The 24,077-nt window shown below is 42.6% G+C and overlaps 1 protein-coding gene across 1 annotated transcript in view; it reads right to left on the reverse strand.

The window, feature by feature from the left end:
• il11ra (interleukin 11 receptor subunit alpha) overlaps positions 1–20,812 on the reverse strand; it is a 50,573-nt gene extending 29,761 nt beyond the window's left edge. The window contains exon 1 of the mRNA XM_079179658.1: positions 20,691–20,812. The gene's annotated coding sequence lies outside the window, so the exon portion shown is untranslated. The remainder of the gene's footprint in view (positions 1–20,690) is intronic.
• Between the last annotated feature and the right edge of the window lie 3,265 nt (positions 20,813–24,077).

Genomic DNA, 24,077 nt, shown 5'->3' on the forward strand with positions numbered 1-24,077 from the left:
GACTTTCACCGACAGATGACCTTTTAACTCAGCCGGCAAAAGAGCTTTCGCCATGTGTTCAGCAGGAAGGAAGCATGGGAAACGTATACACCCAAATAAAAACATGTTAGAGAGCGCACACACACACACACACACATACAACATAGGAAACCCGCCCCCTACCACCCAAATCCACCCCCACACACACATGACCTCTGTTCGCTAGAACGATGAGTCACTCTGGTGCTGGGAACTCTATGCTTTCCCCATTAATACCGCCGACTGGCTGGCTCACTGTCCTAACACGCCGAGAGAGAGAGAGAGAGAGAGTTTAGTAGGTAACAGAATGGACATGAGAGGAAGGGGTGAAGGAGAAACAAGTAAGAGATAACCTGAGAAAAAACAGTGAGTGAGAGAAGAGATGAGATAAAGAGGACGGGCAGACGGGGGGAGTCGTGTTAAATGTACTTCAGTTGTAGACACAAGGTCACAGTGAAACAGTGGGTTAAACTTCCACTCACAGCACACTCCACACCAGATGGGGAAACAATCCCAAGAGAGCATAACTATAAGAAAGCCATGATTCTTTAATTACTGCTGTCTGACTGACTGTTCAAAAATGCTGCTGGAAAGGAGACGAATGCAGACACAGAGGTACTGAATAATCTTAATGTAATCCACTATTTGATGTTAGTAAAGAAATGTCCCGCTAGTCACAAACGTATACAAACAGAAAATGAACTGAATGTACATTCAGTTCATACAATTATTTCCAATAGGCAGCAACCTCCGGTTCTGAGAAGTGAAGCCAATGCAGAAGTGCCTTGAACTTGCATTCTTTCAGGGGGCGACTCCTCTGGTTGGATAGAAGTCTATGAGAAAATGATTCTACTTCTCTCTTGATTTATTACCTCAGACATTATAAGCATTAGTTTATGGTCTCAATCTCTAGTTTCAAGTCTTCTTCAAGACAGTGTTAGTCTGGGAGTAGTCCGTGTTTTCGTCTTAGAACTTTAAATCTTTCACAGTTTTCAGTTTAAAGTTAGTTGTAACATTTTGGTCGCCGAAATTTATTTTGTCCCGTGTTTGGTTGTATTAAGCTCCACCCTCTTGTGTCACTTCTGTTGGTAAAAAAAACAAAGATGGCCGAACTCAAGGCTCAAAATCGTGGTCCACAAACAGGTGGGTGAAGTGGATTCTTAGACCATAGATTCTATGGTTCTAAACACTTCACCCACTTTGATGGGGAGATGGTAGACAGGAAGTTGCAGAGTGAACACATATACAGTATACACAAACGTATTTTTTAACAAAACACCTTCTTTTACTGAACCAAAGAAGCCAAAGTTCTCCAACAATCCATTTTGTCTAAGCACAAGCAGCTGTACAAGGTTCTTACCTCAATCTAAAAGTGGCAAAATTGTCAATAAATCAAGAGCTATCTGATCGAAGAAGAAGTAAACAAGATTAAGAATCGGACCAGTTTGTGACAGTTCTCTGTAATCAAGCTACAGACGCAAAGCCGGTTGTAAAAGTACGGTGGCAATGAGTCTTCACACCAACAACGGAGACAAAGAAATGAAAAAAACAAACCAAACTAATGAGAGGAAGCAAATCAAAACCAGATGGAAAAATGGGAACAATACAAATAAAAACAAACGAGCAGAAGAAGAAATCCTGCGGATTAACCCCATTGGTACATCTTGTGCCGTTATGTTTTTAGTTCACATATTTTCACTTTGCCGATTGTGTAAAAGCAGAAAGAAGTTGATGAATTTGCATCATTTGAGCACAGGGAGTCATTTGCTCTAAGTGATCTGTTCTGTTTAAATGCTACACTCGTGATTTTGGGATTTGTTTTATTTAATTCATTGCAGATTGAGTAATGGAATAGAAATTGAGAAAGGGACCGCCTCAAAGGAAAAAAAAGAAAAAGGGAGGAAAACGAAGAAAATCCTTTAATATGTGCTTTTAAATGGGATGAAATGAGCATATATGCTGGACAGACCAGTAAGGGGTCACAGCTGGATTAACTCAATTAACATCTGGACTAAATGTGTAATGCACACCTTACTTTCAGCATTTTTGTGGCACGCAAAAAAAATCACCTCAAATGCAACCCTGTGCACTTGAAACAAAACCCCCCGAAAAAATGGCGTCATACAAGCTTGCATTGGTGGGCTGCCACACATATCATTCCAAACATTAACCGTAAACCCCCAATAAAAACAGAAAAATAAAACAGAAAAAAACTTTTTAGGGGGCTTGGTTTCCATGTAAAGGTGAATCAAACTCTCTATGACTGGATCAGGCGAAAAAGATCACGGAGTAAAGCAAACACCCAAAACACACACACACACACACACACACACAGAGTTGAGCTGCAGTGTACACTGCAGGATCTACAGTAGGACTATTCAGTCCTTTATATGTCAAGCTGAAGTGAATGCTCACAAAGCTAATCTTGCACTGTTCGGACGAAAGCAGAGCGGACGCTTTTGACGTGAACTAATGCAGCAGGATAAGTACATCAAGACTTCCATCGACGGAACAAAAGGCCCCCGCAAGAACAAAATCATCAACAACCTCATTACCGTCAAATCACTTGCTGCGCTAAAGAGGTTATAGGATGCTGTAACGAAGTTTCTGTCTGGGATAAGGGAGAGAGAGAGAGAGAGAGAGAGAGAGAGAGAGACATAGAGAGAGAGAGAGAGAAAGAGACATAGAGAGAGAGACATAGAGAGAGAGAGAGAGAGAGAGAGAGAGTGTGTGGCTCTGCTGTTTGAGATAGCGAGGCAGATAGGGAGGAGGGGGGGGGGGGGTCACAGTGCACCGCCATGATTTGGTTTCAAAGTTTGTTGATTTCGAGTACATGCTGCATAGATGTATGTACGTGTCCTGTGTGTGTGTGTGTGTGTGTGTGTGTGTGTGTGTGTGTGTGTGTGTTTGCGTCTCTCTGGAGTGATCCAGGAGACCGATTACTGCTGGAGATCAAAGGCGGTGTCAGAGGGAGGGAGCTTTTTCAGAGATAAAAATCTGTCAAACCAGAAAACAACTCCAAACCATTTGACTTGCTCAGGCATTAGTTGTACTCCATGAACGACAACTTCTATCACATATATAGTGTTGACAGAAAACCTTTTAGAGTCAGGAGTTATTTTTATGGAAAAACAGGTGAACGGATCCCATGCCGTTGCTATGACCCTCTGGATTGTTAGCTAACGCATTAGCCTAATGTTGACCGGGGGAAAACAGAAGATTTTAAAAATCGTTTAAGTAAACACGCTCCATATGGTCGTCATAAAAGGCTTATCCAACACAGGACACGTTTCCCCTTTACTATTTTGTTAATGTGGCATTTGATTTAATATTTTATTTCATCACTTTCTCTATCAAATGTATTGCTATAGGTTTTGGTGGCACCACAGTTTGCACATGGATTATTGACTGCTCCTCTATATTCAAGGTTTGTTCCCCCCCAAAACAAGTCTGTTATTAAAGCTGCAAGACATAAGCTGTTAACTAGTTAAGAACAGGCGGCAACCTCCGGTTCTGCCGAGTGAAGCCGATGCGGAAGTGTCTCAAACCTTGCATTCTCTCTACTGTCCATCAGGGGGCGACTCCTCTGGTTGTATAGAAGTCTATGAGAAAATGACTCTACTTCTCACTTGATTTATTACCTCAGTAAACATTGTAAACATGAGTTTATGGTCTCAATCTCTAGTTTCAAGTCTTCTTCAAGACAGCATGATGTTCATTTAGTAAATTATGCTCCATTTAGAGTCAAATAGACCATAAAGCAGGGTATGCTTTAGGGCGGGGCTTACTGTGATTGACATGTCGCTGACGCTACCAGAGCCGTATATGTTGTCTCTACGTCACTCCTCCGCATTCCAAATACGGTAACTTCCGCTCACTGATTGGGAAAAATCCAAGATGGTGACGGACAAATCTCTGAACTCAAGGCTTCACAACGCCAGTCCACAAACTAATGGGTGGCGTCACGATGACTTCGTCCACTTCTTATATACAAGCTATGGTTAAGAACAGCCTTCTATTCTAAATTGAATGATGGCCAATCAAGAATTGCGTCCATAGCAAACGAACGAAGGGTGCATGCTGCGTACCTTCATGCTGCAACAATACCTCTTGACTGACGTCTGTTAACAACTCCGATCTAATGTGTTTGACACCATGCATTTGGCAAAACAACACAAAGGCTGAGGTCATTCGTCATATCAATCTATCTGTTCTAGATTCATCATTTTCTCCAGCGCCGAGCAGTGTTTTTGAAGTGTGACGTCAACTCTGCCTGCTTGACTCATTGCAATCAACCTTAACACCGGCAATAAAACTGTCTTCAAACGAGCATTCAGTTAAAAATTCCAACAAACTGCAGCTTGCAGACAACGCCATATTTAGCCAACGCCGCTCTACCAAGGTGGATTTGATAGAGAGCTCAGAACTCACATTGTAAGCAGCTCAATGTTTAAGCAAGTTATCAGCCCTTTATTAAGGAAATCATTATGACAATAAAGTTTCTTTATGTATTGATTTTATTAGGAAAGACAAAAAGTACTTCATCTAGCCTCCAAAAAGATCTAACAAAGAACAATGAACTTGAAATATAACGTTTGTTCTAAATCTAGAGAATGCACACATTTCTATCAAATGGATCTCTGAATGAATCAGAATGGATCCGGTAATGAGTCTATACATGCAACAGTGCATGGACTGGCTAACCAAATAGCACACGATGGTACACAGGCCCCCTTTACATCTGGTAGTTTGCATTCAGATTTTCCTTCATATTTGACCACTTCTTCACCCATCATCGTGGATTCAGATTTTTCCATTCTCTCACTAAAACCATTGTTCTCCCTGTACGTGAGCTCCTCAAAGACAAGCTTCCTCCTGAGTCATTCAAAAATGAGTATTTGGACACTTGTAAGCATCAGTGTAAACATGCGCTCATCGAGAGAAGGAAGCCTTCTCGTTTGTTTCGGTCGCCTGCTTGCCAGATCAGATATGATCACCATGCTCGATAACACCCATTTATCCTCCTCTAAGACTGCCAACTCACCATAAAGACAACAAACACAGCAGGGGGGGGGGGATAGAGTGAGACAGGCAGCCAATAAAATAATGAAGAGGTCAAAACAGGGAGAGGGAGGTTAAGAGTGAACAAGGGAGTAACAAAACTGAAAGAGGAACAGAGGTAGAAGCAGGTTCATACTTATCTTTCATAGACATTCCAACATTATTATGTCATCAAAGGTACACACACACACACACACACACTTTTAGTACCCCAGAGACATTGTGCTACATCATAACTGACTGTCACATAATTTAAACAGACAAGTCTTATCAATTATGTACGAGCAGTCCAGTAAAAATAGTCGCCTTGTTGCAGCAGAAAGACTTACACTTTTACCCAAAGGGTGGACTAAAAAACTAGACCACCCACCGTTATCTTCCACCCATTTTGCTGAAACTCTTTTGTGAAGGGCTGAATACAAACAGTTAATAGAAGTGTTTTAGTCCGTACTAACCATCTGAACCTCCTTTCTTTTAGTGCCTGCAGAAAATGACATGTTTGAAGACATTTAAAAATAATTTGTGTCTTTTATGCTTCTCCCATAAGAAAGTTAAATTAACCAGTTCATCTTAAAATTCCATCTCCTCTGTCTCGCTCATTAAAAAAGACACAGTAATCTATGAATATGCAAATAATGATCATTTCAAAACGTTCCACTCTTCTGCAGATGGATGTGAAAACAAAGTCTGCACATTCATCATTCTGCACAGTGAAGCTTAGACATCCAACTCAAGTATCAATAAGCAAAACACAGTTTTCCGTAGAGGAAGACTTTAATCTTGCCATAACTCCAAAATGATTATTAAAATGTACAAGCTAGATTAGAACTGGACAACTAGGACTGGGTATCAGAAACCGGTGCTCAACTTATGGTGGACTGACCTGGTATCGACAAACAAATGTCGGTGCTTTATGGTGATTGTGCTTTTGCATAGAAGCAGAGGAAAGACCTACCTTCACCTACAAGCGCCATCGGAAACGCTTCAACATGCGACCCAAAGAACTGCCGGTGTATCTCCAAACATTTCACAACACCATTATTATCTTCTGCTCCTGTGTTTCGCATTGTGCGGTGGAGCCTCTCCACACAAACAGGTGATGTCATGTGGATTTCCAAAAGTGATAAATATTGGGAAAGGTATCTGATGAATGTTTGAAGAAAGTTATTGTTTTAAATTTGAGAACAGAATTTGGTATGGTGGTAGAACGAGTGTCTAATCTTCTGTTTCTTCTGACGGTGCCAACATGTTTTTTACTCAATGAATATCGGCACAGTGACAGACTGTTTACATAATGTACTGTCATTTCAAGAAAACAGAATGTTTACATAGAAAAATATTTTTCATATAGTAGAGAAGTTAGCGGTAGTCATTTATAGAAACACAGTTAGTCCACTAATTAGGCCATTAGGTCTCTCAGTGGTACCGATTCCAAACTCTAAAGAAACACTGACAATGTCTTTTAAAACAAAGAAATAATGATCAAAATGGATTAATATATTTTCCAAAACGGAGGTTAACACATCCAAATGAGTCGTTTTATCCGACCAAGAGTCAGAAACTCAAAAATGTATTTTCATATGTGACAAACAAAAGCATCAGGCTGTCACGTTTAAGAAACTGGAATCAGTGAAATGTGATGCAAGAAAAAGTACAACAAGGATTAGTCAATAATAGTTGCTGTTTATCATATTAACAATTACTTGTTTCAGCTCAGTTGTAGGGACAACCTTTTGTCTACAAAAGATAGACGCATCTCTGCAATTGCTACCCGATTCAAATAATAGCACAAATGATATGGTCTGTATATGTCTGCATATTCAAAACTGAGTATTTGCATCCTGCACAGTGGTGGCAAAGGCCTTTGTGAGATTTGTTTGCTCATGCACACACACACATTAGAAGTGTGTAATATTAGATGACCATACACAAAGGCACACACACATGACTCATACCAGGAAATGTCTATTTTCATCCACTTGTTTCACAATGAAGTATCGGTCTTTTGAGTTGACACAGTGTCAAACCCTACTACCTTAAAGCCAATGTCTCCTCCCTCTATCAACATTAGAGTATCTCTTAAGGCCTCAGTGACAGACTTATCCACGCCGTCTCAGGTTTCACCGTGCTGTAGCCGCCCTGTCTCAAAGCCAGCACTGCTGATGTCTCTAGAGCCTGAACACACGTGATTCAGCGTTTCCCAACCTGGCAACAGCTTACAAGCTACCCTTTAGGGATTACTGCTTGCTGTTTCCAACACAGTTTGTCTTTAGTATTGTGGAAGTACTCGTTTTGGCACCAATTAGCACAGATGTGTACTTAACAGAATCCACACATCCGAGAAAAATAGAATAAAAACGGACGATATCGCGGCTACAAAAATGGTCCTCACGTGTCCACCTTAACGGAACAATATTCAATTATGCAACGCCTGTTATGTATTTTGTGCTATATTCAGTCCATTTTTCTACACATTGTAACGTAACAACAAAAGAAACAACATACATGTTATTTTGGGTTATTGGGCAAGTCTGCCTCCACAAAGAGCCGTCGGACCAAAACTCCTCGGGGCTTTTGCAAAGTTGGCGAGACTGTATGGGGGCAGCTGATTGATCCGATTTATTGATCACAGCATGCCCATGTGTAAAATAGCACTTATACACTGTTGTGGCCACTTATCCCTGCTGCCACCCTAACTTGTTACAGAGACAGACAGATCTCTCCACTGCTTCAGAGAATGAACCGCACTGAGAGGGCGAAGAGAGCAATAACGCATTAATGAGCCTTTTCAAATAACAAGATGGTGGATCTGTGTGCTCAGCTGAAGATCTCTGGGCCACAAACAGAACATTTTCAGGTAAATATGAACACCTGCAGGGAGAGGAGTCAACACCGAGCAGCCAAAATGTCGGCACAAAATGTTGCCACAGCAGCTTGTAAATCAACCCGGTTTGGAAAGTAACCACTCGAGACCTGGAGTTTCATACCAGCACAGGCTTAATATTCTTGCAAGCTCTAATAATCTCCCCAGCTAGCTTTATTTTCACAGTGCGCTGGACAGTTGTCACAGAATATACGGCTGACCTAATAGATGTTGCTTTCACTGGCAGGATTGCAGCGATATGTCAAAACGTGCACAGCACGTTTTCATACACATGTGGCCAGTCATTTTTTTGAGATATTGGTATGTTGGTCAAAGTCAAACATACATACAGACCTCACACAAAAAAATGGTACATCTTCCCCTGTGACTGATAGTCAAAAATGTTTTAGTGTCATGGAGTGGAAGCCAGTAGAGTTCCAGGGAAAGGATCATAAATCATATTTGCATGGGAAGGAAGCACATTCTTTAACGTTTATCTTTCCGGGGGAATTTCTGAGCATGCATGCTGTTTTTGCAGAGTAGCCGAGCTTCACAGTGGCTCACCCCAACGAGTGATAAGCTTACAGTGAAGCCGTCCGTATCAGCCAGTCCTCCAGTCATTAGCAAATAGAATTACAAGAGTAGCACAACTTATACAGATAGTGGAGTGGTCTGCTCCTTCACTGCCATTGTACTGACCAGAACTATTAACCGATCTTGCAAGTGGCTTGAAACCTCTACACCTCCACATTTTTCATGAATTGAAATGTTTGCTAGAGATAATGCCACGGTTGGATAAAGATGGATACTACTGTCTCTGAGCTTTGAGCTCATCCTGTTTAGAAACGGATCAGTTGGGTGAGCGCAGTTTGAAACTTGATACTCCTGCAGCTTCTTCCCTTACGGATGCTGTGATGGCACCTTAAGTGAAAGACACGGATGTAAAAACAAGGTATCAGAAATACGCCATCCCCCACAATGATACTGTCTCCACCTGGGCTAAGCAGTGACAAAGATGATGCCTTCCTTTGTCCTTAAACTGTAGTGCCAAAGACAATATGTCTGCAGCAACCGGGTAGAAATATTGCTGTTATAGGAGTGATATATGAGGAGAAAGGAATGACTCCCCTGCTCGCAGAAATCATAATCATACATCCTTTTTGAGCCGTGTTTTGTTTTGTAACACGCTTGCAATAGGGCCCCATCATGCTCTGTTAACAGTTTTGTTTTAAATATTAACGTTACACTCGTTCTTTTGGTTGTAAGTCTGTGTATTATGAAAATAAAACTCCATGTAATAGGACCAAAAATGTTCATAACTATGTTTCAATAGAGTAGAATCACCTGAGAATAACAACCGTTGTGTTTTCATTAGCTTATAGGGAGCGGGTGGTCTTCACCGAGTCCACCGTGTTGCACTGCCATATTTCTAGTCGCTCAAACGGACAAACCAAACAAAGACTTTCACATTTTTATGTAACCTGAAAGCCCCAAGAGTTCTCTGACACGCTCGTGAAACAACCGCTGCGTGACTTCCCTCGCTCCTAAAGCAGTGTCATTATGTCATGGATGGCCTCTGAGCGAGGCGACCGGCGTCGCCACGATTTTGCACTCGGCGGCTCACGTTACCGCTGTCTTGGAAAGGGACGTGTGAGCGGGGGGGTATTCTGTTGGTCACTTGGCTAGATGCCACCGAATCCTACACACTGTCCCTTTAAACATTCGTTTGCTGAATTCATCTTGAATTTCTAGGGTATCCAAGAGTTCTTTAATGGCTTTCATGGTTATCCATTATAATCTCACAGTCTTCTGGCAAAAATAGTTTTTCTATTTAAAACAGATGCAGCAAACTTCAGATGTTTGGCATCAGTTCACATACATCAAGGAGCGAGTATAGGGTTTCTCTGCAGAGCTGCCATTATATTCAACCATCACTCAGCCATCAAACAGGGAGTTGTCGTGTGGAGCTGGCAGAGCTAGCCCTGACTTTTTTCCTTAGATAGAAAAAAAACATTTTTGAAATATTACACTTTCACTATCGCCACACTATCGCTGTCCTTATTGGTCGGTTGATCTCGAAAAGAAGCCGCAGCTCCAACCCATGATGCCAAGCCCTACTTAAGTGGCTCGACCTTGTGGCTTGGATCTGGTTTGAACTGCAGCAGAACGCAGAGAATCGTAGTACAACGAGAAACCAACAAGCCAAAACTGGACTGAACGATCGGGCAGAGCACCTAATAAGTAAGAGTGGGGATAAAAGTGTGCAAACAGCAGCACAAGAGGAGAAGAAAATACCCCGATCTAGGCCCCTCAGAGTTGGTTTATTATCGAGAGCTGGCTCTCTCCGTCTCACTCACAGGCGCACACCAAGAAACAGCGCGGCCTCAGACCTGGCAAGCAGCGGCCGAGTTCTTGGAGCAGCTCCCTCTCTAATTTAAAAGTTGATTGGCGTGGGCCCTCTGTGTGTGTGACTAGTGAAATATGAGTGTGGAGAGCACAGGACGGAGGCTTGGACTGGAGTTGTGCTCCGCGTGCGCGTGACCATGGGAGGCAAAAAAGTACTGGACCGTCTTGAGTTCGCCTGTGCGCATGCGTGCGTGTGTGTGTGCACGCATCGAGTCTGCGTGAAGGTCTGAGTGGAGCCCATGCGCATACTTGTGTGTACGGTATGCGTGTGTGTGTATGTGGTTTTTGGCCAGAAGCTTGAGCAGAGACTACACTGCCAGTGAGAGCTGTCTGCAGGGAATCGGGCGAAGCCAGAGCCAAGCTGAATAACAGTACCTTTCTCTTGCTAGAATGAGGTGTTTGGACGTGAATTTAACTGAGCTGGGCCGTCGTTAAAAAAATGAACTGGAGTATAGAAGGAGTAAATTGTAGTTCTGTATTCATCAAACCACAGAAAGGGGGAATTTTGGACTTTGGACAGATGTGACGAATGTAAGGAGTTTGATGGAACAATGGGGCAGGTGTAGGTCACATCCCCGCCTCTGATTGGTTATTCCTATCAGAGCATTCATTTGATTGATCATGCGATTGCTTGAGAGCAACTCCAAAAAACGACTCCCACACTTAACTGGAACTTCTGGTAAAACCCTTGATAAGTGCGTTGTGTTCCAGCGAATATGGTTTCTATTCAAATTTATATTCAGTTGGCTCGCTGCAGTCATCTTACAGTAAGTGTTATTCTCTGAGCACTGAGCTCCCCCCTCCACTGCAGTCAACATGACTACACAAAGCAAAAATTTTTCCTTAAATCCTGAGTTTATACACTTTTTTTTCTTGGATTTTCCTTAGAGCTTTTATCACAAAGAAACATAGTAAATTTAATTGTACTTATAACCTGGGCGCCAGGATCCTTAGACAAATCAATATCAAGGACACCACGTCATCAAATCCCATCCCAGGACTGATCCAAGGATGAAGATCCTTCAAATTCTTTTGAACAGAGAACTTTTTCAGAAGTTCACCAACATCGAAATCGGCAAGGTGGAGTTTGTTTGGTAAGTTTGACGAAAGCATGACGGCTGTTCTTTTCACATCTAACGTGGCGAATCAGGGTTTATTTGACCAAACCAGAGTTGGTGATTGTTGGATCAGTGGAAATAGCCAACCATCCTTTGAGTTTGCAAAAGTGTGTTTTACATTTCGCCCTGTTTTCCAATGGAGTCTGGTGGCTTTGAGGAGATCATATTAACTGTGTGTTTTGTACGTTAAAAAATTATAATGAACTGGAAAAATCCCTGTTCATTTATTTATGAATAGGCCTATCTGTTTTGAGGAATGCAAAATCAATATTCCTACTAGCTAAAAAACGGAAATGTCCTAAATCGATCTAAATAATGTTAAGTACTGAGCACCTTGGATTTCCCTTTCTCTTCTGGATACCCCCCCCCCCCCCCCCCCCAAGTCCAAAGAGCACATTTGTTCACCGAGTGTATTTCTAAATACTCTTTTTACAGGTTATTTTGGTCACAGTGTTTATAAAGCAAAAAATACTGTCCTTTTATAGACACAGAAGACCTGGGAACCCATTGGTTACCTTCCCAGAGGCAAACAGCAAGGTGCTTCCTTTTTCTTACTCTGTGTACATTTACTTTCAGAGCGGTTAAGTGGCCGAGAGAGAGTGGACGAGTCGATCTTCTGCTGCACAGCTTTTGAAGCCAGGATTTGACAAGCTTTAAACCAGGAAGCATCCTCCTTGCTCAGGCCACCCAGTCTGCGAAGTAAAATCCATGAATAGCAAACCCTGTTGCAATGGACAAGAGATACTGCATGGGAGCGGCCAGGTGTTTGGCTCCACAGAGCTCACAGGGACTCTGGCTCGGACCAAACCACAATCAGCCCTCTCTGCGAGGACTCTTAGCCGAGTTAAATTAGCTCAATTGATTTCAAAACAAAGAAATAAACAGTGATGGAGAAAACCTGGGACACATTAACAATCTGGAGGCTGGCTGAAGCAATTCTGTCTGTTTTACTGCCACGTGGGAGTGCGGGAGGACAATTGGTTTCAAAAGGTAAACGGACAGCCAACAAAATACACAGAGTGTGAACTCTTCCCTGCCATGTCTCAAGCAAACAATAGTGACGAGCCACTTGCAGACAAAAGCTGGATAGTCAAAATTGATTGGGCCAATCCCAGTCAAACAGCCAAATGTGCTGAGGACAACTTTACCCCCCGAAAGAACGCAACAACACTCTTACCTTCCAACTAGTGGTTGTGACTCATCTGTACTGATCAAACCAATAACACGTTCAGCAACTTCTGAGTTTAACACAACGGACTAAAATCCTTCATTAATCCAAAAATCCCATTTAAAGCAGCAAGGAGTGAGACCATTGGCTAAGTCCTGACCACAGCTGATTTAAGCAACCATGGAGCCCACACTGTCACTAACTGCACTTCCAAGATGTGAGACTGATTCAGCAGTGAAAACAGTTTCAAAAGATAAAGATGGTAGCTGAAAGCCTACAGGTCACACTGAAAAGTGAACCACCATATCAGCTGGTGATCGAGACAGAAGACAATGAAATTAAGGAATACCGTTCCTTTGAAGCCTTGTTAACGAGCATCACTATTACGCAACGTTTGACAAGCTAGAAATCCACAAAACCAGCCTGAAAATGAACTCTGACATAATTGCATGAGAGTCTATGGAGCAGAGCAGGATAGTTGTCGAACCTGTGGAGAATTACAGTATTAAGAAGTAGAAGTAGTAGAATTTGTAGCACCCTTAGTGGTGAATAGAAGTGTCACAATAATAAAATGTAAAATATGTAAGAGTCACAAAATATTTGCTGAAGAATGAATTATGTTTGTAATATGTTTACATGAAGGATATTATATGTTACAGTATATTGACATATTGAATGTATTGAAATCATGAATGCATAAACACTGGAGGATTTAAACACTGTAAAGAATAGCCATCAGGGAAAGTTAGGGTATTCAAGGCAAGGCTTTTCAGAGACATCAAAGGGGACACAGAGGTGCTGGACAAATGGCCAAGGAAGGAGGAGGAGAACCGGAGACAACTGATGAGGAAGCAGACGGCCATATAACAGAGAGGACTCCTGGGAAAAACCATGCGGTCCCAGGTCAGAGGTGATGTCAGAGGTGATGTCACAAGGAACCAGCCACTGAGAAGAGCAACGGATCGATAGAGGTGGGGTCAGATCAATCGGAAACCAATCACTGACCCCGGATGACGACCTTTATGTTTTGCGACAGCGTGGGACGCTTTCCGCCCATCAAAGAACATAAAAAGAATGTTTGAGAGAGAAAGTTTCAGTTCTCGGCAATATTCGTTTTTCAGAACCCGGCCAGGTCGGACCTGTGAGTGAAATTGCACGTGGACTCTGTTCTCGAGAACATTACCATGCATGGTGTATTTCAGATTGCATTTGTAAAACATTAGGTTGCAATTGAGTGCATCAGTTTGCATTGTTTACCTTCGTGGTTGCAGTTGTATCTGCTATCTTTTTATTAAATACTATTTTTGACTTTTAAGTGGATCCAGTTCGTTTTTGATTAGTCTCCGTTGCTGGAAGTCAGCAGCGGCGAAAGTTTGCAGCCTACCTCCTCTCGTGAAGTTCCAGCCTCAACAAATTTGGCGACCTTGCGGCAGGACATCAAGCAGACCTGGACTGGACTGAACGAGGACGTTGACGGCGATACCTTCCGGGCCCACATATAAACAGGTAAACAGAACCTTTTTAATAAAATCTGTGTAGGTAGTTATAGGAAAACTTAGGGAAGGTATCGTGGCCGGCGCCTTGGACAGCCAGACGAGAGGAGTCAAATTTAGAGTACTGTATGTATTGCATCTGCAAACTGAAATACTTATTTAACTAGTGTTGTTAACTCTATGAGCTTCGGGCTCTAAATATTGTTGCGAAATCCTACCGGTGAGGTCCGTCCAGAAGTACGGTCCGTCCAGAAGAACGGAGCGTCAAGAGAACGCAAGCTTTGAAGAAGCTAATATAGCTACGGGCTAATAGAGTGGCATAAGCGGCTCTGAGTGTCGAGTGATCTTCGGTGAAACGACGACTCTAACGGGAAGGGTACAAATTGAATACGAGCTTAAGAAGCCGAAAGAACGGGTCACGTTTTTGTTAGCTCCGCTGGTTGGAAGCTAGCTGTCGCGAAACGCTGGTATTGACTGAGTTCAGGGGAATCTAATTTGGGGGTTGGTAATAGGTAATGAATGGGGCGAATTGTGCATTTTGTTTTGTAACAGCTGTATTTTGTGATAAATGTTGTAGTGTTGTTGAAAGTTGTGTTGTAAGAAAGGGTAACGTACGGTGTGAATGAATTGTTTGAAGCCGGGAGCTAAAGGCCTGCTCCGGAGCTTACTATAGATATTTAGATAAACGAGGAGATTATAAAATAACCGGTGCATGTGGAGAAGTCAAAGCACGGTCTAGCAGAAATATGTGTGTGAACTCATGCTCAAGCATGCTGTGAGAGTTAAAATACGGTGCTTTGTGCGTAAGCTGGAGATACGTTGTTGCCGGTTAGCATAACTTGTAGCATTAGCCTATTGTTCTCTAGCTGCGAGCTGGTTCGAGACACATGTTTTGAAAAACCATAGAAGAAGAATCCGTAAACATCGCCATCTAGCGGTTTGGATGAGTAATTGCATGATAATTACAGAAAACTCCATTACCCAGAGGCGAAGTTGATTTAGAACTGCAGAACTACGCCACCAGTGGTTGGAATGAGCTATTGTTTTGAAACTGAAAATAGTTGAAGGAAAGTACGCCATCTAGAGGATTGATAGATGAATTGCAATTAAGTGTTTCGGTGATAAACTTGCAGCATTCATTGTTTGTGACTCTATAATCTTTTAACTTGCATAGTGACTTCAATTGTTGCTTAGTATCAATATAGCATTTTAGACTACCGTAGATAATTCGATTGGTAATTAGTTTAAATTCAACAATTTAACTTCAGATGGTAAGTTTGGTTTTAATCCAATATTTTAACTTCAGCTTTAATCCAATTTGATCCTATATTTGTTAACTTTGATTCAATGTTTTAACTTGCATAGTTGATTTTGACTTTGATTCCAACATTTGTAATTTTTTATTTTAATTCAGAATTTTTTATTTAATTTAATTCAGAATTTTAATTTTTTAATTTTGAGAAAAAACTTGATTTTTCACTCAGTGAGGGCTACAGACAGAATAGGAGATCCATAGGATAGAGATAGTTGAGAGGTAAGGGAACGCTCCTAGGCTGCATAATGTTTACATCAACTTCGGCCGCAGGGGTGTTGGAAAGACAAAGACAGGAAGTGCTGAGAGAGAAAAAGGAGGTGTATAGACAGAGCAAAGAGAGAAAAGAAGAAAGAGAGACCACAAGGCACAACAATGGTGTCTACAGACAAGCAATGACATTATCGGACGTGCTGAGTATAGTGGAGCAGGAAGAGAGAGGGTATGAAAGGAATAGTAAAGAAGAGGGAGAAGAATTAAGAAAACAAGAACGCGCCAGAAAAAATCTACGACTGCAGATAGAGGAAAGACATAGAGAGAGTAAAGAAGAGGGGAAAAGATGGAGTAACGGAGAGGAAGATCTGACTAAACTCATGCAGCGGCTGCTGAAAATTAAAATAGCGGAGGCCGATAGAGTAGCAGATCAAAGGAAACGGGCAAGGAAACAGATGGCAGTAGCCGAGGCTCAGGCCTCGCAACGGCCTCAACATCTAGCAGCACCCCCGACCCCATATCCAGCAGTCCCGCCCCCTACAGTGGTGTACAACCGACCACCTCCACAGTACAGTGGAAGAGGACTTCAGCAAGGGGGGTGTGAAAGACCCGCAAGTAAAGATACATGCTACATATGTGGAAAAGAAGGTCATTGGACAGGACTCTGCCCACATAAAAGGAGAGGAAGACAGTCCAATGCACCACCACGACGGGCTCCATTCCCACCACAACATCAGCAGTACTCAAGACCAGGTCCGCCAGGACTACCTGTACCTCCCATCATCAACAGATGCCCAAGCTGCCACCAAGGCATTGGGACGGCGCTGACCAATAAGATGAACTAGAGCGCTAACTAACATGAGTCAAGTTTTGTTTTCACAGGTGGCGAACACAGAGGTAGCCACTGACGGGAGAAAGCAGGCTCCTGTTCTATTAAGGTACCGAGTCGAACCATCGCAGAGACTCGATTGATCATCGCACAATCAATATTTTGAATCTGAAAGCATACAAGCAGAGGGGTTAGATGGCACTAGAAACGATGCCTCCCCCACAGCTTAAACAATGACATCCATTCAGAAACCTAGATTCAGTGGGTTATGGAAGTCAGTTATTATTCTTTTTTTAATTTCAGTAGCAGTAGTTTCAAACTTAGAGTGGGAAGCTAGAATTAACAAACAGAACCATAGATCCAATGTTGCCTAGTAATTGGACAGGCACATGCTCGTTTGTGCAACTTATATTGCCATTATATATTTTACCTGTAAACGACACGACTTATGAAGAATTAATTTCCTTACGCACACAGGTCAACAGAAGATCCAAAGAGATGCCGATAGCCCGAGAGGCTCATTTTATAGCCAAGTTTACATTGATGACTTATGAGTACCAAGGGGGGTGCTTAATTAATTTAAAGCCAGAAATCAGATTTCTTCTGAAGGGTCTCAATCAACAAAAATGTCGATTGGATTAATTACATATAATATAACCAACAGCGTTTTGTAAACTTCACTAGTGACGCCATATTAGGACTTTACGCACAGCTAGAGAAAACTAGTTTAATGGCCTTGCAGAATGTTTGGACCTGCCTGTTGTACTTTCATTCCAAACAACACAGCGCCTGATCATCTTCACTGGGATCTAAAGGACCTGATTCAGTCCAGAAAGACTTCTAAAACATCCGGTGAGATACTGAAATTTGGGAAATTTACTCTGAGAAATTGTTTTGTTTATGTTTTGTTTTGATGTCAAATTGGGATTTAGAATTGCAAGGAATTAGAAAATAGAATTTTTTGTAAAAAGAGCAGACAAAGCTTCTCAGAAATCTCCTTCTCTATCCCTCACTTTACAGGATGGATCCTGACCTCGATGGATGTCCTCCACCTGGTCCAGCAGCACCAGCAAGGACCACCCACACCAAGCGAGCCTGACTTCAACCCATCTCCAACCAGCCCTCCTGCCAGCAACCTCACAATCTCCTCCATCGTCAACCTCATGCACATGCCATGTTCCAACTAGGCAGCCCAGATAGTTCTTGTCCTTCGTGGATGCTGTTCCATCCCTTGCATCCGTGGACTTGACACAGGCTTATTGATACTGCGCTCAGTGAGACAAACATGTAGGGCAATCAATTAGGTGTATAAGATGAGGATGAATTTGAATTGTCGATGGCTACTGTTTAGTTAAGGGAACACACCCTCGGACCATAAAGGACCACCTAGAGAGGGATTGTGTAATTCCAGGGAATTGATTAATTCGCTGTGAACAGCGAATTAGGGGGGATTTGTGGAGAATTACAGTATTAAGAAGTAGAAGTAGTAGAATTTGTAGCACCCTTAGTGGTGAATAGAAGTGTCACAATAATAAAATGTAAAATATGTAAGAGTCACAAAATATTTGCTGAAGAATGAATTATGTTTGTAATATGTTTACATGAAGGATATTATATGTTACAGTATATTGACATATTGAATGTATTGAAATCATGAATGCATAAACACTGGAGGATTTAAACACTGTAAAGAATAGCCATCAGGGAAAGTTAGGGTATTCAAGGCAAGGCTTTTCAGAGACATCAAAGGGGACACAGAGGTGCTGGACAAATGGCCAAGGAAGGAGGAGGAGAACCGGAGACAACTGATGAGGAAGCAGACGGCCATATAACAGAGAGGACTCCTGGGAAAAACCATGCGGTCCCAGGTCAGAGGTGATGTCAGAGGTGATGTCACAAGGAACCAGCCACTGAGAAGAGCAACGGATCGATAGAGGTGGGGTCAGATCAATCGGAAACCAATCACTGACCCCGGATGACGACCTTTATGTTTTGCGACAGCGTGGGACGCTTTCCGCCCATCAAAGAACATAAAAAGAATGTTTGAGAGAGAAAGTTTCAGTTCTCGGCAATATTCGTTTTTCAGAACCCGGCCAGGTCGGACCTGTGAGTGAAATTGCACGTGGACTCTGTTCTCGAGAACATTACCATGCATGGTGTATTTCAGATTGCATTTGTAAAACATTAGGTTGCAATTGAGTGCATCAGTTTGCATTGTTTACCTTCGTGGTTGCAGTTGTATCTGCTATCTTTTTATTAAATACTATTTTTGACTTTTAAGTGGATCCAGTTCGTTTTTGATTAGTCTCCGTTGCTGGAAGTCAGCAGCGGCGAAAGTTTGCAGCCTACCTCCTCTCGTGAAGTTCCAGCCTCAACAAACCCTAGAGCTGGCCGATGCTACACCACGATTGGCCAGGCAGCGTTCCAGGGGCGGGTCAATTCCCCGACAATAATATTTTAAGTATTTGCTGGAAGTATAAATAAGGAAAGAACAAAAAAATCGCTTTTACATCTTATTTGTGTTCCACATGAATGAGTGCAGCTTGATACTTAGAACACCCACACACACGCTACTGGATAAACACAATCTCAGCTTGCTTTCATTCATAAGTACACTCAATGCATCACAAATCCACTGATTCATATTTATTGTGTCATTTTCCATCAAGTAAAAAAACAAAAGAAAAACCAACCGCTAACCAAATGATGACTCAAAACGGAAAAAAAACAAGTTTCAACGCATGGACGAATGAGAATCTCCGTTCCGTGCTCCGTACGGCACAACATGTTTTTGAAGGCATCGCAGACCGGCCTGGTTGTGATAAACATGAGCGCACGCTCAACGTCCCATCATGGGCAAGGTTCAAAGTCGGCCACTGGTGCACGATGTGCAATGTGACGCGGTGATGCAAGGGCACACATCCCGCGTTTGAAATCTCCACTCGCCCTCGACTTTCTCGGTGGCTTCGAGAGCGGCGTCCTCCCTCCGTCACGTGAACTCTGACCCACATTTGGCTTCAAATTAATTGGTGGGACGTTTGAAGAAAGAGCAACACGCTGGGTTATTTTTGAGGGAACCCAGCTCGCAGCCTCGTCTCCTCCACTGCCACCTACTCTCCCTCTCCTACACCCTAGACGCCGCCCCCCCCCCAGGCTTTGTCTTTCTGCTCGGTCTGTTTGCATTCCCGTTGAGCTCTATTTAAAGGCTCGATCACTCCACTGGCTGCAGGAATGCACATCTGCAGTGAGACCCCGTCCCGCTGCCTCCATCCGTCTGTCTGTCTGTCTGTCTGTCTGTGTGTCTGTGTGTGTGTGTGTGTGTGTGTGTGTGTGTGTGTGTGTGTGTGTGTGTGTGTGTCTGTGTGTACAGTATTTGTTCCTAATCGCGGACTCGGAGCATTAACTGTTGCTGCTGAGCCCCCGGAACTATAATTGTGCAAATAAATACACAAAAGGGAGAGAGCAGGATGATGCAGAATGTTGTTTATCACATTAACAAGTGCCTTTGGATGACTCAACGTTGTCGACGCTTTACATCTGCACACTGCCTGTTCCTGAGCTGGTGTCTGAGAGCCAGAAGCAAAACAAGTTGATGCATCAGCAGTGCCTTTGATGCTCTGATCTTACTTTCCCTACGGAGAGACAAACGTGCAGTGTTGCATGCACATAAACACACGCAGCTCACAGACCACACTTGCCACTAAGCCATGAGTCTTTAATCATTCAAATGCTAACACTGTACTATGTTTGAAGTACAGCCAAATGTCTTCAATACTCTCTCACAATTGGCTTGTCTGTTGCTACTTTCTTACTACAGCTTTCACAAAAAAAAATAGGGAAAGATATTTTGACCCCCATAACACAGCTGTTTAATCAATCAACAAACAAAAAAAGTAAACAGACCAGTTTAATGTACAATACAGGATAATAAAAATAAATAAATGGCATTATTTTTTGGGGCATTGTGGTAGGCATAATTATAAAGCATAACATAATAATTAAAATAACATGTAATAAAACAAGTGCCCCACTAGCTGAAGAGGGACCAACATGCACCGTGAATAACATTGAGGAGATTCCCCTCCTGTCCCGTGTAGCGAGGCGGATAAACTTTTCGCCCCCCCCCCCCCCCCCCCCCCCCCCCCACGCCCGACACGCGCAGCCTCCGAGCCGCTAATTCCCTCCCCGGTTATAAACAGCCAAACTTACCTTGGAAAATGTCCCCGAGTCAAACAGGCATTATTATTATGTTGTCGCCTTCCATAGTTGTGACTTTCGTCGAGTTGTTCTTCAGCTCCCCCGGACGGACTAGCGGGGCACGAGAGCAACGAAGTCGGACAAGGAGGAGGAGGAGGGAAGGAAGGAGGCCAGACAGAGTCGGCCGCCACCTGGTTGGAAGAGCCGGCTGTCAATCACCTGGTTTAGTGGGCGGGTCCCTAACTGTCAGGGGATTATGGGCGGCTGAGCTATCAGCACTGATCCCAGGTCTGAGGTTTTAAGGAATGTGGCATGGAAAGAACAAGATACGGGTCTCCTGCAGCAGGATTATGATGGTTTATGTTTGCGTCACTTTTCATTGGATGTTTTAATGCGATACTGCAGTGGGTTTACCTAAAAGTGGCAGCACTTCAACTATTAGCCTACTTGATTATTACTTCTTTTTTAAATATGTTATTACATTTATAATTTATTTTTATTCATGAATGCAAAGTTGTTTCATTTGGATCAGTTCATTTTCAAATAATCCAACTATATGCAATCTTGTTTTGTTTTATTTTAAGGAGAGGGGAGGGGGAAAGTGTCAAAATAAATAAAATCATAATTATTTTTAAACATTCATCCTCTACTGGTAAGGACAAGTACATGAAAAACATTTTGTGTGAAACGTGTTGTCTCCCACTCAAAAACAGGTTTTACTCAGTTATTGGTCTAAACTGTGGTCTAAGTCATGAGACCCTGATTTATTTATTTGTTTACGTATTATGTAAGTCACCCGTTATGTGGTGAGCACAAAAAAAAACACATTAAACCCATTAATGGTTCCAGTGCTCTTTGCTTTAGCGGTACATAAATTGGATGAGGGTGACATCTCATTATCCAATGCGGTGACCTTTGGTCCTCCACCGTGAATGCAAATAGAGCTTTGGAAAATAAATACCACATCTGTCAGTGCAACCCAGTCAGACGCGACACTACAGCCTCACACCTCGCTGATGCAGCGTCAGCCGAAACTGAGGAGCTTCGGCTTCGCAAAGGTTAAATGTGCCGCAGGGGTGTCGCGTTGGTTTGCATTCAGTTGCGCGGGAGTTCCTAAAAAAACGACTGGTGACTCAGTCTGCACGGTAAAGTCTTTAGTCTTGAATCATAATGGCACATTTCACTCTGATCTCATTAGAGAGTTCGTCAAATGTTCAGTTTTATAATTTCCCCAAAGTATATAAACTGCACAATCAACAGCGTATATGACTAAAAAAAATATGTTTCGTCTCATTAATTACCTTTAAAAAACAGTTAGATACCACACAGCGGTAGACGCCGTATGCTCTGTTTAGCTGGCTGTTTATCTGTGAAGTCCCTCTGACCTTTGACCTGGACAGACTGGACAAGAACAAAAACTGTGGCCTGTTGGCGTCCGGCCCGTTCATCATCAGGCAAACAACACTGACATTAATTATTCTGTTGAAAGAAGTCCAGCCACCCCATCACTGACCCTGACCCGTCAGCCGCGTCCTGAAAGAGTTACAGCGCGTCTCATTGGGGAGCAGCGAACAGTAACCAGGCCTGGAAGAGAATTTAGTCTGTCTTCCTGCATGTTGGCTTTTCAGTCTGCATCTATTTGTGTTGTACATTTCTCTCAGAATAGTCCGTACTTTAGTTTAGTGTCCGAGTGGCGTTGATTCAGATTCTTTTGTAAGTGGTGTGACTGGACTGCTGCTTGTTGTCCATCTGCATGGTTTTTGTCTGGCAGTAAGTCTATCTGCCTGTCCATCTGCTTCACTGTATGAGCCAACATGTCAGTCTGACCCCCCCCCCCCCCCCCTCTCTATTTTGTCTCACCTGTCTTTATCTCTGCTTCCTGTGTGAGAGCTGTCAGCTTTCTTGTTCTATTGATATCATTTAGCTATCTCTGTTTATGCAGCTTTTACTTCCACCTTCTGTCGCTTATCTGCTCCCTGATCCTAAACTAACCAGTGTGCATGGTGCCCCAAGCTGAAAGCCCAAAGTATAGTAGCTGGTAGACACAGTGACTATTGAGGAGAATATATTTGCATGTGTGACCACTTGTTCAGGACATTATTTTTTAAATCGATTGCTCATAATGTGTGCTTATAGTATTCAAACTGTTTCTCTGAGTATGAGAAGGCAGTAATTCTGCCTCGTCAACCACCTGTTGCATTATGTGATACGGTGCTGCTCCCCCCTGCTGGGCGGACTGACACATCACACACAGGAGGCAGAACTCTTGCACACATCACATCAGCAGAGATTGAGGGATTTTCCTTTTGGTCTCAAACTATTTTAACGGATAAGTCTTAACGTCAGTGGGACACAAGGTAATGGAAGTTTTGCAGTGTTAACAAGCCGGGCCTGGAATCATTTATTCCCTCGTCAGTGTTTCATGAAAATCTGTTGATAGGTCTGGATCCTGCCAACTAGCAGACAAACAAACAACTATTCATGCTACCAACAATGCTCACATTCAAGACTTGAAACTGAGAGCTGAGAGAGTGGAAGGTTTCATGAAATAAAATTTAAAAAACTACTGTGACCTTTATAAATATAAGTGGGTATTAGTGCTTCCACCTCATATAGAGTATTTTAGCCTCTTTTACCTCATTTTCTTGGTTTGGTTCAGTCTCGCTGCTCTCATCAACTTCATCTCAAAAAGTGGAACATCTAAGCAAAGACCTGATATATTGCTCCCGATTTATTTCATACCTTTTTAATCAATAGTGACAGAAGAGAGGTGACAGTAAACAAATTGGAGAGCGGACACTCTGGCATACATTTTTCTCAGTGGTTGGTGGAGACCAAAACAGAGCTTAAACACATCTCCAAATCAACCCTTATGTTGCTCTGTGCCTGCTGAATGCGTAAATAGGCAACTGTCTGCTAACACCTTCCCCTTAAAAAATTCATGAGGCAATAATATAGCATTGTTTTCAGTTTGTCAGCTTGTTGTGGAGGTCTTCTGCCCTCTATTGGCCCAAACAATACACATTTGTGGGCGATTGACCAGTGTTTTTGGGAGTATGGAGTGTCCCTTTCTCATACGCCGGCATACATTCAGAATTTATTATCATAGCTGTTAGCCGTCAACGTTGATTTGTAACGTTTTAAAGCCTACAGGTTCTCGCTATCTTGGCTTTTGGCTGTTGCCGTCTTGTTTTTTTTCAACCAGAAGCGACTTGAGATGGTGAAGCTAATAACAACCAAATGCTAAACAAGACATTTTTTGGCAACCAAAACGGTTACAACTTTCATGAACTGAGGGTTAAAGTTCTAAAAAGAAAACACAGACAACCTCCAACCCAGACAACGCCGTGGTAGCGACCTGTCAATTACAACATATAAAGCATACCCTGCTTTATTATC

Source organism: Pholis gunnellus (genome assembly GCF_910591455.1).
Source record: "Pholis gunnellus genome assembly, chromosome: 18".
In the NCBI taxonomy this organism is placed as follows: domain Eukaryota; kingdom Metazoa; phylum Chordata; class Actinopteri; order Perciformes; family Pholidae; genus Pholis; species Pholis gunnellus.